Below are 16,504 nucleotides of genomic sequence, written 5' to 3' on the forward strand. Positions count from 1 at the left end.
CCGGCAGGGATCCTGAGCTTGGGCACTACTATCACCGGCCCTCAACTCCTGCTTCCAATCTCTCTGGGCATTGACTCCCACTCCTTCGCTTCCACTGCTCTTGTCGATACAGGAGCAAGTGGTAGCTTCATCATTGATGACATTGTCAAGCTTCTGAACATTCCTCTCCTGCCTCTAGAAGTGAGCCTTCGTATTGCCTCCATCCAAGGAGAGCATCTTTCAGGGCTCATCACTCACCATACAGTGGCTATTCATCTTACCATGGGCACTCTCCACGAGGAGGAGATGTCCTTCTATGTGTTAAAATGCTCTACACATCCAGTCATCCTGGGGCTGCCCTGGCTCCAGTCCCACGAACCCCAGTTCGATTGGTATTCACTGCAATTGGTGCAGTGGGGTTCCAAATGCCAGAAGACATGTCTACATCAAGTATCTCCAGCTGTCTCTGTCTGGAGGTCTACCACCCTATCTGGTTTTCCTTCTCAGTATGCTGAGTTTGAAGATGTCTACTCAAAGCAGAAGGCTGATACACTACCTCTGCAACGTAAGCTGAATTGCCCTATAGAACTTCTGCCAGGCACAATGCCCCCCAAGGGCAGAACCTATCCATTGTCACATCCTGAAACCCTAGCAGTATCTGATAGGGATCTGAATCGTTTTTTGACGATTTAAAATATCGTCCGATATATTTTAAATCGTCAAAAATCATTAGAAGCGATATTTAATAGGAATTCCCCCGATTTATCGTCAAAAATCGTAAATCAGGGAAAGGGGGAGGGGAAAGGGGAGGGTGGGAAAACCGGCACACTAAAACATCCCTAAAACCCACCCCGACCCTTTAAAATAAATCCCCCACCCTCCCGAACCCCCCCAAAATGTCTTAAATTACCTGGGGTCCAGTGGGGGGGTCCCGTTGTGATCTTCCACTCTCGGGCCACGAGTGCATTGATAGAAAATGGCGCCGGCGCTACCTTTGCCCTGTCATATGACAGGGCAAAGGTAGCGCCGGTGCCATTTTGGTTCCTGTCCCCGACATCACGAGCGTAGAAGATCGCTCCCGGACCCCCGCTGGACCCCCAGGGACTTTTGGCCAGCTTGGGGGGGCCTCCTGACCCCCACAAGACTTGCCAAAAGTCCAGCGGGGGTCCGGGAACGACCTCCTGCGCTCAAATTGTGTTGCCGTAATGAAAAATGGCGCCTGCCGTATGGCAATATGACGGGTTCGGGAGGGTGGGGGATTTATTTTAAAGGGTTAGGGTGGGTTTTAGGGATGTTTTAGTGTGCCGGTTTTCCCGCCCTCCCCCGATTTACACGATATTTTAAAAAACAAAACCGCGACGATCCGATTCCCTCCCTCCCCCCAGCCGAAATCGATCGTTAAGACGATCGATCACACGATACACATCTCTAGTATCTGAGTATATTAAAGAGAACTTAGAGAAAGTGTTTATCAGACCCTCCGACACTCCTGCTGGAGCGGGCTTTTTAATCATCAAGAAAAAGGATGATGGTTTACTACAGAGGGCTCAGTGCCATTACCTGAAAAGACCGGTACCCATTGCCACTTATTAGTGATCTGTTTGACCGCCTTCAAGGGGCACGGATCTTTACCAAGATGGATCATCTGGTATGCATCCAACCTGTAGATATCGGGAGGATCACATTCAACACGAGGGATGGTCACTATGAATATACCATGATGCCCTTTGGGTTATGCAATGCAACAGCGGTATTTCAGTGCCTTATAAACAAAATCCTCTGGGACCTCTTGTACTCATTCGTAGTCGTATACCTTGATGACATCTTGATCTTTTCTAAAGACCTTGAATCCCACCGACATCATATTAAAATCATCCTCCAACCTCTAAGAGAAAATCATCTCTATACAAAGCTAGAAAAGTGTCTCTTTGATCGAAATTGTTTACCCTTCCTAGGGTACATCATATATGATCGAGGGTTCTCTATGGATCCAGTTAAAGTCCAGGGAATCCTGGACTGGCCCGAGCCAGTAGGCCTAGGGGCCTTACAATGTTTCCTTGGCTTTACTATTACAGGAGCTTCATTGCCAATTATTCTACCTTAGCTGCTCCGATTACCACCATGACAAAGAAAGGGGCTAACACTCGTGTGTGGACTCCCAAAGCACAAGCCGCCTTTCAGACGCTAAAAGAAGCATTCTGTTCTGGTCCCTGTCTACAGCACCCAGACCCAAGACGTTCATTCATAGTTGAAGTTGACACCTCTGCAATTGGAGTGGGGGCTGTCTTAAGTCAGTTTTCTCCAAAGGGTAAATTGATACCTTGTTCGTTCTATTCACACAAGTTCTCTCCTACAGAGCAGCACTACACAGTTGGTGACCGAGAACTTCTAGCTGTCAAGCTGGCGCTCCAAGAGTGTCACCCCTGGTTGGAAGGGGTACAATATAAATTTACCATTTTCACCGACCATAAGAATCTTGAGCATCTTAAAGAGACTCAAGTCTTGAACCCAAGAACATCCATGCTGATGCACTGTCAAGATCCTTTGAACCAGAGGACGTCCCTGATGTTCCTAGACACATGATAGATCCTGCCTGCATATCCCTTGCCATGACTTCTTAAGTTCCAGTTGGGAAAACTGTCGTTCCACGTAGATTACGTGAACGAGTTCTGAAATGGGTTCATGATTCCAAGTTGGCAGGATACCCGGGTCACACCAGGACCCTAGAGGTGTTGCGGAGATATTACTGGTGGCCCAACATGGTGCAAGACTCTTGTAACTATGTAGATTCATGTCCCGTCTGTGCCCAACAGAAGCCACCAACCGGACGGCCTTGGGGCCTACTCCAACCGCTTCCAGCACCTACCGAGCCATGGTCCAGCATCTCAATGGACTTCATCACAGATCTGCCTCCGTCCCAGAATAATATAATCTGGGTCATCATCGAGCGTTTTTCGAAAATTGTTCACTTTATTCCCTTGCCGGGCCTTCCTTCAGCCCCAGAAGTAGCCAAGTTGTTTCTAAAACATATCTTGAATCTCCATGGACTTCCAAAGGAAATCATATCCGACCGAGGACCGTAGTTTGCAGCCAGGTACTGGTGCTCTCTATGCAAAAAGTTCAACATTGCCTTGAATTTCATGTCGGCCTATCACCTACAGGCCAACAGTCAAGCTGAAAGGACCAACCGGACCTTGAAAACCTTTCTTTGTTCCTACGTGAATGACCAGCAGGATAAGTGGTCTGATCTGTTACCATGGGCAGAGTTGTCGCATAATACCCACTGACTGCTGCCACCGATGTGTCACCGTTCTCCGTGGTATTTGGACGACAACCTCGGTTGCCACTTCCAGTTCCACTCACCGTTCCTTCTCCAGCCACGCAATTCATGGCCCACACCATTCGCCAGGTGAGGAATCAAGTCAAAGAACGCCTTACTCAGGCTGCCGAGCACTGCCGAGCACTCCAAGCGTGTGGTTAAGCACCCGACACATAAGGTTGAGACTCCCTTCTCATCATCTGGCTCCCAAGTTCATTGGCCCGTTTCCAGTTCTTCGAAGAGTGGGAGCAGTGTCTTACCAGTTTCAACTTCCTCATGCCAAAGGTACCCACAACACATTCCATGTCTCTCTTTTGAAGCCATTGGTCTTCTCCTGGCCCTCTCGCAGAGATCCTTCTCCTCTGCGGGTCTCTACCGAAGCAGATTCAACACTCCAGGTAAGAGAGGTCCTCGATGTCAGTCGGCATCGAGGTAGATGGGAATACATCTTATCTTGGGAGGGTTATGGGGACAAGGAGAACTCATGGGAACAGTCCCATCACATTCTTGATAAAGAACTCCTCAGGACATTCCATAGGACCCATCCTGAAAAGTCACGGACGCATAGAGGGAGGCCTAGAAGAGGGGGTTCTGTTGCCCGCCTCGTCCTCGCTCAGCCCATGCACGAGCCTGCTCACTTCGCTAGCTCCTCTGCAGGTCACGGGTTGGCCTCCCCAGCAGTGGCCGCGGGCTCCTCTAGGCCTTGGTGCCCCATGGCGGCAGTCGCTGGGCCTTCTGCTGTGCACCAGGCCTCGCACCAGAGTTCAGCGTCCTCAGTGGCGTTGGCCACGCCCTTATGTGTGCACAGACTGCCCGGCCTCTTGAAGGGCCAGGGGCGGGTCCTAGCTCCTCAGCATGCCATGATTGAACGTGCTTCGTAAGGAAGTTCTTGCCTGCACTTCCTTGCCTTGGCAATCGGGTCGGCACTGCATGTGTACTAATTTGCCTCCGCATTCACAGTCTTGTTCCAGCCTTTTTCCATTGTCCTACTGTTGCGTTTGTGCCTCTTCTCACCCCTCGCTCCACCCTCTCTACCTGGGATGCGACTCCCTTGGGCTCTGACGGACAGTGCAGCCGCGGCTTCTCTCCGCCTCTTGGTCCCAGTTCCCCCAGGCTGGCCTGACGCTACGGATCCACCATGTTCCTGATGACGTAAGGGCAAGCGCGCACTTCAGACTTTATACCAGCAAGGGCATGAACCTTGGGGGCGTCCCCACGTAGTGACATCATCCACTTCTACTTTAAAAGGTCTTTGTTTTCTTTTTTTTTTATTTTTTATTTTGCACTTTTCAGAATTTGATACATTCAAACAATTTTACATAAATACAGGAGTAAGAGTTTCCAGAAACAATTATTTATCCAAAAAAGAAACATTCTCTAATCTTAAGAGACCACACGTAAGTACTATCCTCCTTGTTACCAAACAAGTTTGAGGGGGTGCCAGAGCAATAATTTTACAATAAAGAGAAAACAATATCTAAACTTATAGAGAGAGAGAATACAGAGATTCCTTACAATATTCCAACTATTAATTAGATGGTACTACAGGCTCAGTCCCTTGGTTCCTTCGGTTTTCAAGGTATTTAGCTAATTGTTCAGGTTCGTAGAATATAAGTTTTCCTGTTACATCTTTTAATACACATTTACAAGGAAACCTGACATTAACTTGAAGCCCAAAAGTTCTTGCTCGGTTAGCAAGAAGCAGGAATTTCTTACGCCTCACCTGTGTCTCTGGTGAGACATCAGGGTAAACCCAGACTTTTTGGCCTAGATACAACATTGATCTTTTAATCAAGAATGTCTTTAAGACATTATCTCTATCTTCTAGGTTTTTAAACTTCACTAGTAACGTCCCACGCATCTCAACTTGAGAACTATACGAAGTTTCTATTAACCGCGTCACGTTCAATGAAGCTCCTTCTGATATATTTCCTTGTGGAGGAATTTCTTCTTTTTTCATTAAGAAATAAGCTTTATGGATTAGAGGTAGTTTTTCTGCTGTTATTGATAATACTTCTTGGAAATAATTTTTCAATTGCTCCTTAGGAGAAGTCATTTTACATTTGGGAAAGTTTATTATACGAAGATTGTTATATCGCAAAGAGTTCTCAATATTTTCCACTTTCTTTTCAAGAAGATTCTCTCCTTTAATTATTAATACTTGCACCTTCTTAATCTGGCTTATTTCTTCCTCTATTTTGTTCATATTAGTAGAATGTTGATTTATTTCTGGAGTCAAGTTTTGCAGAGATGTTTGTAAATCTTTTATATTAGAAGATAAATTTAACATGGATTTTTGCATAGTCATTATGGCTTGCCAGATAGATTCGTTTGTTACAGTCTTAGGTTTCTCCAACGGCACAACAGATCTTAAAATCATAACTTGGGGTTCATAGGTACCTTGAATTCCTTGGTTCCTCGAGACCTTAGCCGTTTCCACAGCCGATCCAGCTTCTCTTTCGCCGGCCTCAGCACATTTCACGCCACCATTTTCTTCCACTCGGGGAGAGGAGGTAAAAAACACCTCCTGTTCTTCTAACATCGCCATTCCTCCTGTTGCTCCCTCTCCGATTGGGCTCCCTTCTGAGAACGCCACCCGTCCTCGTATGGAACCTGGGTACTCAACACTGTCGGCGTCTCCGGGTGGAGTGGGGGTAGTTGGAGCCCCGGGACTTAGTGTAGCATCTCCCAGGGGCAGAGACATTTGCTCACCGCCTTGCTGCCCAGCGGGACTCTCCGGGGTTTTTTGCTCTGAAGCTGGGTGGAACCCGGTCAGCGTTGTCTGAACAAGCGCGGGTCTCGAGGGGGTCGGAGCTCCCTCCCTCACCCGACCTTTCCGCTTCGTGTGTGGCATCACTCGGAGGCCCCCACGGGAAGAAAAATCACCAAAAAGCAACGCTTCAGGAGCTCACATCACAGCATACTCTCTCGGACGCCATCTTGGCCACACCCCCAGGTCTTTGTTTTCTAACCTCTAATGAGTTAGCAAAGAACTCCAATGGGACTTGCTTCGGCAGTCCACACTACTTGCAACAACGATCCGAGTTAGTCAGGGAACCTGTCCCCACTGCTCCACCTTTTCAAACTTACCAGGAGTACCCGCTCCATGGGGGCTCCGCTCTCTTCTTGATTTCAGATTGCCAGAACACTTGAAAGACTCCTCATTGCCTGGAGGCGATCGCAGACGTGAACACAATGAGTTTTATTACATAGGAATCGGTACTCGCTCCACAAGGGCCTGCATTCTTATTTGCTCTGAAGACTCCCTTCCATCCAAGACGTTATCGTAGGTACAGAGATCAAGAGTTACATTGGCAAGATTACAGATAGGAACTGGTAGGGATGTGCAGAGCAAAATTTTATGTTCATATTTTTTATGTCCGAAAGGGGGTCCCACTTGCGGCCAATATGGACATAAAAAAAATCCAATGAGTTGGGTATATGTACATATGTGCAAAAAAAAAAATTAAACCCCCTCACCCTCCTTAATCCCCCCCCAGACTTACCACAACTCCCTGGTGATCGAGCGAGGAGTGAGGACGTCATTTCTGCAATCCTTGGCGAGAAGCATGTGACGTCGGTGGCACGTCGAGTGACGCGGCGTCACGTGATTCCCGGCTCGTTTGCGCCGGACGGCTCGTTCGGCCCAAAAAGAACTTTTGGCCAGCTTGGGGGGGCCTCCTGACCCCCCCAAGCTGGCCAAAAGTTCTTTTTGGGCCGAACGAGCCGTCCGGCGCGAACGAGCCGGGAATCACGTGGCGCCGCGTCACTCAGACGCGACGTCACGTGATTCCCGGCAAGTTCGCGCCGGACGGCTCGTTCGGCCCAAAAAGAACTTTTGGCCAGCTTGGGGGGGCCTCCTGACCCCCCCAAGCTGGCCAAAAGTTCTTTTTGGGCCGAACGAGCCGTCCGGCGCGAACGAGCCGGGAATCACGTGGCGCCGCGTCACTCAGACGCGATGTCACGTGATTCCCGGCAAGTTCGCGCCGGACGGCTCGTTCGGCCCAAAAAGAACTTTTGGCCAGCTTGGGGGGGCCTCCTGACCCCCTCAAGCTGGCCAAAAGTTCTTTTTGGGCCGAACGAGCCGTCCGGCGCGAACTTGCCGGGAATCACGTGACGTCGGCATCACGTGATTCCCGGCTTGTTCGCGCCGAACGAGCCGTCCGGCGCGAACTTGCCGGGAATCACGTGACGTCGCGTCTGAGTGACGCGGCGCCACGTGATTCCCGGCTCGTTCGCGCCGGACGGCTCGTTCGGCCCAAAAAGAACTTTTGGCCAGCTTGGGGGGGGTCAGGAGGCCCCCCCAAGCTGGCCAAAAGTTCTTTTTGGGCCGAACGAGCCGTCCGGCGCGAACGAGCCGGGAATCACGTGACGCCGGCGTCACTCGACGTGCCACCGACGTCACATGCTTCTCGCCAAGGATTGCAGAAATGGCGTCCTCACTCCTCGCTCCATCACCAGGGAGTTGTGGTAAGTCGGGGGGGGGGGGGGGGATTAAGGAGGGTGAGGGGGTTTATATTTTTATTTTGGCTCAACAATCGCGATTTCCCACATATCGAACATATCTATGTTCGATATGTGGGAAATCCGATCGTTATGTCGAATCAATTTTTTAAGTAAAAAAAAAAATGAGTTGCGTTTTACTAATGCGGTCAATCCGAATGCACACCCCTAGGAACTGGTACTTGCTCCACGAGGGCCGATGTTCCTAGAATCCTATACAGTAATTGTGAGTTCTTATTACAGACTGTTGTGGGAACCTGTGCTCGCCTATGGCTCCTGTTCCTGTATTTACTGAAGACTCTCTGTGGCATAGAGATCATTGCAGACATCGACTATTGTGAGTGTACCATCTTGTATCCAGTATACCCTGTCTACTCACTACAGCTCAGCGACCCAGAGATTATATTCCAGTATCAGAAGGACTTCAGCCTTGCCGGACACAACGACTCACTACTGCCACCCCTGGTGGCCCAGCTTCCAGTCTAATAAAGAACTATTGTGTTTATCTCGTATTCTAGCCTAGTTGGTGGTCCCTCTCAGGATCTCCTCCTGGGGTCGTTGTCATCTGCCATCAACCCAGGGATTCACCATTTCCTCCAAGTGGTCATTGCTTTCACTATTGTCATCTTGTGGGAGCCAACCACTATAGACCACTAACTCCGCTCACGGAAGTATTATATACAAATTGCTACTCCATAGCAGGGGGCATGATAGATTGCTATCTTAGTAGCGAAGTACTATATACCTATTGCCAACTCCTCTCCCTTGGAAAGTTGATCCCTAACAGATTGCTACTCCTTAGCAGATTGGTAACAGCTTGCTACTTCCTTCCATACAGGAGTATCTACAACAGTTCGATAACAGATTTACAGATAGCTAGCTCCTCCCCTCTGGAGGAGCAGATCATGTCATATCGCTACTCCTTCCCCTTTCAGGAGAACAGCAGAATAGCTTGGTAACTCCGCCCTCCTGGTGGAGTGAGTGACAGCAGATTACTAACTCCTCCCCTCTGGAGGAGGCGAGCGTAATAGATTGCTAGCTCCTCCCCTTGGAGAAGGAGATCGTAATTGTGTGCTAGATTGTCACTGCGTACTAAGCCTTGTTCCAGTCTTGTTCCAACCTTGTTCCAGTATCCTTCTGTTCCAGCCTTGTTCCAGCGTCCTTCTGTTCCAGCCTTGTTCCAGCGTCCTTCTGTTCCAGTGTCCATCTGTCTTGTGTCCCCAGGTAGTACCCGCAGACTGTCTCTTGGTACTGACCTCGGTCTGTTCCTCGACCATTCTGTCTGCTGCCTGCCTCCTGACCTCTGCCTGACTTGTGACCTCGTATGATCTCAGAACCTGACCTCTACCTCGTTGACTACTCCTCGGACTGACTCCCGGATTCTGACTTCTACCTGATTGATCATGCCTCCTGATTCTGGCTCTGTCCCTTGCCTTGTCATCGTCTATGCTATTCTGGTCATCCTTGCTCCATCAGACCTACAGCCTCGAGTCTGACTGCACTCCCTTGCTGTCCGTGGGCACCCCTGTCTACTATTTCTCCAGGGGACCTGCGAGACCCACATAAGTCCAAGTGGCCTGGATCCATATGGGCTCCACCCGGGGGGACTTCGGGCTTCCAGTGGTGAAGCTCATCCTAGCCTCTGTCTCCTCCAGTGCTCCGCCCCCCTGGGGACAGGTGCTTTCTGGTCCCTACCAGAGAGCAGTTCTCCACTGCTCCACTACAAGGGTCCACACCTCCAAGCGCATCAGATTGCCAAGGCCTTGGATTCAGCGGAGTCTCCCACCTCCAGGGCCCTACCGGGTTTGGCCGCCACACTCAAAGAACATCACCAAGCTTTGGAAGCCTAAGTCTCTTCAGTGGAAGAGCTTCATTCCCAGCTGCGAGATACAGCCCTGGCCAATCCTGTGGGCCTATCAGCCTCTATGCTACCCAAATCATCATTGGCACTCCCTGCACCTCCTCCATACAATGGGGATCCATGCTCCTGTCATGGCTTCCTCAATCAGTGCTTCATGCAATTTGTACTGCAACCCTCCTTGTTCCTGAAGGAGACTAGGGATGTGCAGAGGGACGCCATATGTTGTATTCGTGATTCAGATTCGTCGGGGAGCAAATACGTTGCATTCGGCCATGTGGCGCCCCGATGCGTTAATACGGCAATTTCTATTTGTTTCGTGTCCCAGCTAAAATTAACTACAACCCCCACCCTCCTGACCCCCCCAAGACTTACCAAAATTCCCTGGTGGTCCAGCAGGGGGTCCGGGAGCCATCCCCTGCATTCTCACACCCTCGGTGCGGTTTCATCATGGCGCCAATAGCCTTTGTCACAGGGGCTACCGGTGCCATTGGTCAGCCCCTGTCACATGGCCATCAGCGCCATCTTGTGCTCCTACCATGTGACAGGGGCTGATCAATGGCACCGGTAGCCCCTGTGACATAGTATGGGCAAAGGCTATCGGCGCCATTTTGAGTACTGGCATCGGACGGCCAGAGTGCAGGAGGTCGCTCCGGGACCCCCTTTGGACCCCCAGGGACTTTTGGCCAGCTTGGGGGGGCCTCCTGACCCCCACAAGACTTGCCAAAAGTCCAGCGGGGTTCCGGGAGCGACCTCCTGCACGCCGACCGTCCAATGCCAGTACTCAAAATGGCACCGATCGCCTTTGCCATCACTATGTCACAGTTACCGAAGGTCGGCCCCTGTGACATAGTGAGGGCAAAGGCAATCTGCTGCCAGTACTCAAAATGGTGCCAATAGCCTTTGCCCATATTATGTCACAGGGGCTACCAGTGCCATTGGTCAGCCCCTGTCACATGGTAGGAGCACAAGATGGCACCGATGGCCATGTGACAGGGGCTGACCACTGGCACCGGTAGCTCCTGTGACAAAGGCTATCGGCGCCATGATGAAACCGGCACCGAGGGTGTGAGTGCAGGGGATGGCTCCCGGACCCCCGCTGGACCACCAGGGAGTTTTGGTAAGTCTTGGGGGGGTTCAGGAGGGTGGGGGGTTTGTTTAAATTTTTATTTAGGTGGCCGTATAATTTGGCGAAGATTCGTGTATTCGTGGGGAATCACGATACGTTTCGCTTCCCTACGAATACTACGAACAGTGCAATATACGTTGCGGATCACCAATACGGCGAAAACGAGTGCACACCCCTAAAGGAGACCACTAAAGAGACCTTCATTCTTTCCCGCCTGGAAGGGAAGGCTCTGGCATGGGCCTCTCCCTTATAGGAACTCTTTGATCCCATATTTTCTAAGTTATCCGAGTTTATTGCTCTCTTCAAGCAGACCTTCGGAGACTCCGACCGCCAGGCTGTAGCCATCCATAGTCTACTCCACCTCCGTCAAGGGTTGCGGACCCTCTCTGAGTATACTGTGGAGTTCAGGACCCTGGCTACTGAACTCAGGTGGCAAGAAGATTGTCTGCAAGCCATCTTCCTAGATGGACTCTCCAGCGCTCTCAAAGATGAACTCTACATTTGTGAGACTCCATGACTCTAGAAGACTTGATTTCCCTCACCAGGAACTCTTGAATTCTCAACAAGCCTGATGGGTGCTCTTCTTCAAATGGGTTTTCATTCTATGTTACCACCCAGCTTTCAAGAACCTTTGTGCTGATGCACTATCCAGATCTCTTGGACCTGAAGATGTTCCTGACATTCCTAGATACATCATAGACCCTGTGTATCCCTTGCCGTGACCACCATGGTTCCAGCTGGGAAAACCATCATTCCATATAGAATACATGAACGAGCTCTGAAATGGGCTCATGATTGCAAGTTGACAGGACACCTGGGTTGTGCCAGGACCCTAGAGATGTTACAAAGATATTATTGGTGGCCCAACATGGTGCAGGACTCTCGTAACTATGTAGATTTATGTCCCGTCTACGCCCAACAGAAGCCGCCTACTGGACGGCCTTGGGGCCTACTCCAACCACTTCCAGCACCTACTGAGCCATGGTCCATCATTACAATGGACTTTATTACAGACCTACCTCCGTCCCAGAACAATACCATAATCTGGGTCATCATCGACCATTTTTCAAAGATGGGTTACTTTATTCCCTTGCTGGGCCTTCCATCGGCCCCAGAATTGGCCAAGTTGTTTTTGAAGCATATTTTCCATCTCCCTGGACTCCCAAAGGAAATTATATCCGACCGAGGACCACAGTTTGCTGCCAGGTACTGGCACTCTCTATGTAAGAAGTTTAAAATTGCCTTGAGTTTCACGTCGGCCTACCATCCCCAGGCCAATGGTCAAGCTGAAAGGACCAATTGAACCTTAAAAATGTTCCTCCATTCCTATATAAATGATCAGCAGGACAACTGGTCTGATCTACTTCCTTGGGCTGAACTGTCGCACAATACCCATGTCGCTGCTGCCACCGACGTATCTCCATTCTCATGGTATTTGGACAACAATGGCTGCCACTTCCTCTGACTGTTCCTTCTCCAGCTGCGCAACCATGAGCCACACCATTTGACAAAGCAAGTCAAAGATCACCTCACCCAGGCCACTGAACGTTCCAAGTGTACTTCTGATGCCCATAGACGTCCCTCTCCACTCTTTCGTCCTGGCCAGAAGGTGTGGCTGAGCGCCCGACACAAGATTGAGACTTCCCTCACATCGCTTGGCTCCCAAATACATTGGCCCATTTCCAGTGATTCGAAGAGTGGGAGCAGTCTCATATCAACTCCAACTGCCGCGTGCCATGGGTATTCATAACACGTTCCATGTTTTGCTTCTGAAGCCCTTGGTCCTCTCTTGGCCATCACGTAGAGTTCCCTCTCCTCCACATATCTCTACCAAACCCAAAACATCTCTTCAGGTAAGAGAAGTCCTTGACTGCACAGATCAATGCCTTGTTGGATGTAGTCTGAATGTAAATCCTGTTTTCCAAATTTCCCCCTTCCGTTGAAGTAGAGAGCAATTCTGTGTATGCATTCAAAGTGATATATCAGGCTTAATTAGTTTAGGGTAGTAACCACCGTAATAAGCAAGCTATACCCATGCTTATTTGTTTACCCCAGATTGTGAAGTTCAGTCCTTGTTGGTTGTTGTCTGAAAGCAAATCCTCTTTTCCACATTTCCCCCTGCTGTAGAAGCAGAAAGCAACATTGTTTATGCATTAAAAGTGATGTATCAGGCTTAATTGGTTTAGGGTAGTAACTGCCATAATAAGCAAGCTTCCCCCATTCTTGTTTAACCAGATTGTGAAGTTCAGTCCTTGTTGGTAGTTATCTGAATGCAAATCCTCTTTTCCACATTTCCCCTTACCATTGAGGCAGAGAGCAATGTTGGAGTTGCATTAGCCGTGCGAAGGCTTATTGAGTAAGGGTAGTAATCACCAGGTACTAGCTTCTATTCCAGAATCCACCCCTATGGCTCTTCTCTTCATTCCCATCCTTTAGCCTTTCTGGAGCTACGGTGTTTATCCTACACATCCTGAACAATTTTATAGGAAGGAATTTTAAGCATCATCCCTTGATTTAAATATAAGCTTTGATCCAGCTGATACTGCTCCTATGTATCTCAAAGATATTATTGGTCTTCTCCCCTTAGCACTTTAAACACAAGATCAGCATTTTATCTTTATCCCAAACTGCAATTTATAGCCAATGGAAAGATTTTAATATTGTAGTCAGACATCCTTGTCAAACAGCATAACATCATTCTAGCAATCACATTTTGTGCAATTTTAGATCTAATTCTCAGTGGAGCATAGGATTTGGTGAGAGAGGTAACGGTGGTGGGGCCGCTTGGCAATAGTGATCATAATATGATCAAATTTGAATTAATGACTGGAAGGGGAACAGTAAGCAAATCCATGGCTCTCGTGCTAAACTTTCAAAAGGGAAACTTTGATAAAGAGAAAAATTGTTTGAAAAAAACTGAAAGGAGCAGCTACAAAGGTAAAAAGTGTGCAAGAAGCATGGTCATTGTTAAAAAATACCATCCTAGAAGCACAGTCCAGATGTATTCCACACATTAAAAAAGGTGGAAAGAAGACAAAAGGATTACTGGCATGGTTAAAAGGGGAGGTAAAAGAAGCTATTTTAGCCAAAAGATCTTCATTCAAAAATTGGAAGAAGTATCCAACAGAAGAAAATAGGATAATGCATAGGCGTTGGCAAGTTAAATGTAAGACATTGATAAGACAGGCTAAGAGAGAATTTGAAAAGAAGTTGGCCATAGAGGCAAAAACTCATAGTAAAAACATTTTTAAATATATCCAAAGCAGAAAGCCTGTGAGGGAGTCAGTTGGACTGTTAGATGATCGAGGGGTTAAAGGGGCACTTAGAGAAGATAAGGCCATCGCGGAAAGATTAAATGATTTCTTTGCTTCGGTGTTTACTGAAGAGGATGTTGGGGAGGTACCCGTAATGGAGAAGGTTTTCATGGGTAATGGTTCAGATGGACTGAACCAAATCATGGTGAACCTAGAAGATGTGGTAGGCCTGATAGACAAACTGAAGAGTAGTAAATCACCTGGACCAGATGGTATGCACCCCAGAGTTCTGAAGGAACTAAAAAATGAAATTTAGACCTATTAGTAAAAATGTGTAACCTATCATTAAAATCATCCATTGTACCTGAAGACTGAAGGATAGCTAATATAACCCCAATATTTAAAAAGGGCTCCAGGGGCAATCCGTGAAACTACAGACCGGTTAGCCTGACTTCAGTGCCATGAAAAATAGTGGAACATGTTCTAAGCATCAAAATCACAGAACATATAGAAAGACATGGTTTAATGGAACAAATCCTAATATAGGGGTGCAGGGATCTGTCTTCTACAAGGCACCGCCAGCTGCCCTCCCACCTTACTTGTGATTCTAAGTCAAGAAAAGACCCCATATATTCTCCTCTGTAATAGATTTTTATTTATCAGATTTGTAAGGATATAGCATTTAGAAAATAACAATTCCTATTTCTAACATCCTGGCCATGAAGCATCAGTTTTCCCTAAAGAAAGTTCTGTACCATGGGTGCTTTCACACATGCCATAAACCTCAGCCTGCTTAATATAGTTACACTTATGTCTAACTTACTTATCCTTTGTCTAAGCTAAAGGCAATGTATCTGTTCATCTCTGAAGTAGGCACGGACTGGAGAGCTGGAGAATGTGGGCAGGGGAGAGGTTTGCTTCCTGGGCTTGGCACAACAGGCTATGGTAGTGGTCAACTGTCTGGGCTTTCTCTTGCCCCTCACTGTCTAATACTCCATCCTACTCTCTGCACCTGAGCAGGCACTTTGTCTCACCAGTCTCTGGGCCACACCTATGCTTCTCCCTTTTTTTTTATAGCATGGACTGCTGGTCTGCTTCTGGCCCCCCTTTCACTTTCAAGGATGCTTCGAAACAGGTTTCAGGTTTGCTCTCAGGATCTCTTCTCTGGGTTTCTCCCAGGGTTTGCGTTCAGGGTTTTAGCCTCTTTTTCCTTCTTTGCCCCCTGTCTTATGCTGCCCAGCTGATGAATATGCATAATCTCATGCATAAACTCATGGTGGGTGGAGGGTCTTTGTCATCTTGCAGGTATTTTTTTCCTCCTCCCCATTACTTTGGGAGGGTTCCTGCCACATTGCAGGTCTTGTTCCCCCTCCCCATTTCTTCAGGGGGAGAAATGTCACATCTGTATTTCAAGCTGCCTTGACAGTATCATCATTTTTCTGTGACCTATGGACTCACCATGGCTCATCTCTGACACTGGCTTAGGAGTCATATTGTCTCTTTGTCTGCTTTGCTCCTATTGACACAGGGACATGTAAACAGGCACATCTGATAAGGTATCCTTCAGTGTTAACAGGACAAACGTTTTTCATTTTCCACTGAGACAGTGCAGTTTTAAAGTTCACTGGGTAAATGTTTTTCTTCTTTCTTGCTGTGACAGTGTCTGTGCCTGTCACCACACTGGCCTGTAGGTTTCTTGTCTATTATGATTCACAATTGGTAAAGCAGTGGTAAAACTTGAGATATTTCCCTACAGATGCTACTCAAGAAGATAAAGAGAAAAACTTTCTACTTTTGTGATTGGGGAGGGGGAGGAGGATAACATTTAGTTGGGTTTAGATTGGTCTGGTTTGAAATGTCATCTTAGCAGGCCGGTTTTGTGTTTGGTGAGATGTTGCTTTCTATTAGATGTTTGGTAAATATTCAATAAAGATATTAATTTTAAAAAAGTTAGACTTCACTTCTTATATTTTTAATTGGTATACAAATAATACAAATGCAACAGTGCCAATCTTTTTTATAAATATAGATATATTTATGAAGTTTCCAAAAATTAATACAAAGAAGAAAATTTTGCATAGAGTTTAAACAGCAAATATGAATTTACCAAAGAACAAACAAAAAGGAAATAATAATAATATACAAATCATCCTCTAGTCTTATGCTGCCATCTTGACTCCTTCCCCCACAATGTCAATCTTCAAGTGTACTATTAATTATTTCTCTATGTGTGCTAGCTATAAATTACAGCTGGTAAAAATTCCCACTTTCAAAATATGCTCTTTAGAAATGAACTTGAGTCATTTTCAGGCTGGTATTTCATGGCTAACACTAATTAAACTGCAAAACTACCCCCATGCTTTCCAATCTTTAGAGCTTTTTCTTTTGATAGTCACAAGCTTGATTATTCATTTACTCTAGCTTATTTGAAAAGCCAAGCTATGGGAGTTAATTGCATAATT

Source organism: Rhinatrema bivittatum, chromosome 7, assembly GCF_901001135.1.
Source record: "Rhinatrema bivittatum chromosome 7, aRhiBiv1.1, whole genome shotgun sequence".
Taxonomy (NCBI): Eukaryota; Metazoa; Chordata; class Amphibia; order Gymnophiona; family Rhinatrematidae; genus Rhinatrema; species Rhinatrema bivittatum.